This window comes from Dromiciops gliroides, chromosome 2, assembly GCF_019393635.1.
Source record: "Dromiciops gliroides isolate mDroGli1 chromosome 2, mDroGli1.pri, whole genome shotgun sequence".
Lineage (NCBI taxonomy): Eukaryota > Metazoa > Chordata > Mammalia > Microbiotheria > Microbiotheriidae > Dromiciops > Dromiciops gliroides.
Genome location: NC_057862.1, coordinates 100,679,699 through 100,682,750, shown reverse-complemented (window position 1 = coordinate 100,682,750; position 3,052 = coordinate 100,679,699).

Below are 3,052 nucleotides of genomic sequence, written 5' to 3'. Positions count from 1 at the left end.
CCTGTATATCTATCTGACTGGTGCTATGTAATAAAAAGTTTCCTAAAACAAATAATTTGTATCTGCTGTTTATGACCTAGAAACATTGTTCCTGATAACCAATTCTCCAGCATGCCCACGAGTCTACCCTAATTTCTTCTACTTGCAAATATATGACAAGCCCACTACAAGCCCACAGTCCCCACAGTCCCCACAGTGACCTTTTGAGTTGTTGACTGTCAGATTTCCAGGTGTGGAGAGGGAAAGAATCATATCTGAGGAAATAGTGACTTTGGTCAACTGGAAATCATAACATGGCTCTGGAATTCTGCTTGTCTCTGCTTTTTTTTTAAAATAATCATCTGTATCTGTGGACATTAAAGAAAATATTCCCAGGAAGGCTCTCCTATCACCTCCTAGAGGTATCATGCATAAGAGATGGAAACTATTGATAAGGACAGAAAAAAACAAATGTTTTCTTCCTTGTTTGCAACTTGTAAAAGAAAAAAAGGGAAAGCCATCAGACATGGATTTTGTGGAAAGTCACATTCCCCAGAGTAAGGGAAACCTGGGAAACTTGGGCAATGACACCTATAGCTGAAACAAGACATAATAGAGGATACGGTAGGTCAGGCTCCTCCTGCAGAACATCTTTCTTGATTTCCCCAGCTGCTATTTCTGCCATTGCCAAAATCATATTTTGTATACACTTGTGTGTGTATACATATAACCATAGTTCCTTCCAGGAAGGTATGTTTTATTTTTGCCTCTGTATTCCCAGGAAGCATCTTGCATCTGTGCCTGGTGCATAGTAGGTACCTAATAAATGTAGGATAGGGTAAAATGTAGTTTTTAGAGCTGGAAAGTACTTGAGCTCATCTAGACTAGTCTCTTAATTTCCAGAGGAAGAAACTGAGAGCCAAAGAGATGCCATGACTTAACCTGGCTTTCACAGATAGTAAATAATATAACTAAGGTCTTCACTTTCATCTCAACTGCTCTACCCTCTGTTTTACACAGGATTGGTCCTGTTTAAATTTTGACACTTTTTTTTACTATGTTTTGGGGTAGTCAGAACTTAAGTGAATTAGAAACCACTCTCAGTAGGGCAGATGGAGGCAACAGTAGATAGTTCAACTGAAATAATAAAGACTTGAGTCCAAAGCCTGCTTCAGACACTCACCCAGCTATGTGACCCTGGGCAAGTCATTTAAACTCTTTGTGTCTCAATTTTCTCATCTGTAAAATGGGAGTGTTGGACTTGATTTCCTTCCAACCCTGTAATTCTCTTCCCCTGATGGGAGCTGGCTTTTGGCAGGTTGATTATAGATCTTTCCAGAATGGACTCTTAGTAGTGTTAGGGAACCCATCTCTGAAAAATGTAACCATTGGGAATATAAAAAGGAATATAAAAAAAAAGCTAGTTGCTTATATTAAGAATTTAAATACTTACTAGCTGTGTGATCCTGGGCAAGTCACTTAACCCTCATTGCCCCACAAAAAAAAAAGAATTTAAATAGTTAATAAGCTTTTTGCAACTGCCCAGGCCAGTGAATAGAGTGCCAGGCCTGGAGTCAGAAAGACTTTGAGTTCAAATCTGACTTCAGATGCCTACTAGCTGTGTGACCCTGGACAAGTCACTTAATCCTGTCCGCCTCAGTTCCCTCATCTGTAAAAATGAACTGGAGAAGGAAATGGCAAACTGCTCTGGTATCTTTGCTAAGAAAACCTCAAATAGGGTCATAAAGAGTCAGACATGTCTAACAACTGAACAACAACAAAGCTATTTGGGGCTGAGACAAGGATGTATTGAGTGAGATATTTAGAAAGAGGTTAATTGAGGAATTAAAGGATCTGTCAGTGGATTATTTGGCTCCTGACAACCTAATTGGATTAACAAACTCCCAGCTCTAATGAATGAGTGGCTATACTCTGCCTTGATCAGACCACATCTTGTGACAATACTGTGTTCAACTCAGGATGGTGGTGGGGTGGGTATTTGAGAATGGAAGTAGAGGCACATGTATAACCTATATCAAATGGCTTACCATCTCAGGGAAGGGAGAGGAAAGGGATGGGGAGGAGGAGGAGAAAATCTGGAACTCAAAATGTTTTAAATGAATGTTTAAAATTGCGTTTATATTTAATTGGGGAAAAAACAAATTTTTTTTTTTTTTAGTGAGGCAGTTGGGGTCAAGTGACTTGCCCAGGGTCACACAGCTAGTAAGTGTCAAGTGTCTGAGGCCGGATCCAAACTCAGGCACTCCTGACTCCAGGGCCGGCGCTCCATCCACTGCGCCATCTAGCTGCCCCTAAAATATTTTTTAAAGAGAGAATGGATATAGACAAACTTGAGCCAATCCATGGTTTTTTTATTAGAATAGTGAAAGAGCTGGGGACCATACCATACCAACATCAGTGGTGTGAACTAAGAAAGGTTAGTCTGGAATAGAGAAGACTTAGGCTATCTGATAGGCATCCATGCAATAAAATTGCCCTGTGCAATAGGGATTAGATTGGTTGAGTTAGACCCCAAAGAGTAAAATGAGAAGCAATGGGTAGAAATTGTAGAGAAGCAAAGTTAGATTTGCTGTAAACGAATCAATTTCAGGGCAGCTAGTTGGCGCAGTGGATAGAGCACCGGCCCTGGAGTCAGGAGTACCTGGGTTCAAATCCGGCCTCAGACACTTAACACTTACTAGCTGTGTGACCCTGGGCAAGTCACTTAACCCCAATTGCCTCACTAAAAAAAAAAAAAAAAAAGAATCAATTTCTATTCATTAGACCAATCCACAAATTGAATGAACTGCTTTGGAAGGTAGTAGGTTCCCCTTCACAGAAGGCTTTTAGGCAGAAGTTGGAGGGCAGCTTGTTAGGGAAGCTATAAAGAGGATTCAAGTTCATGAATGAGCTGAACCTTGACCTTTCCAAGTCTCAGATTGGATAGATACTAAATATTCCATGGAAATCTCTATTCCTGGGGCCTTAAATCTGGATAGGACCTATCAAGTCCCTCTTAATACCTTGAAGCTTCTCCTCTGACTTAAGGAATGAGCTGGGCGATTTTAGTCAG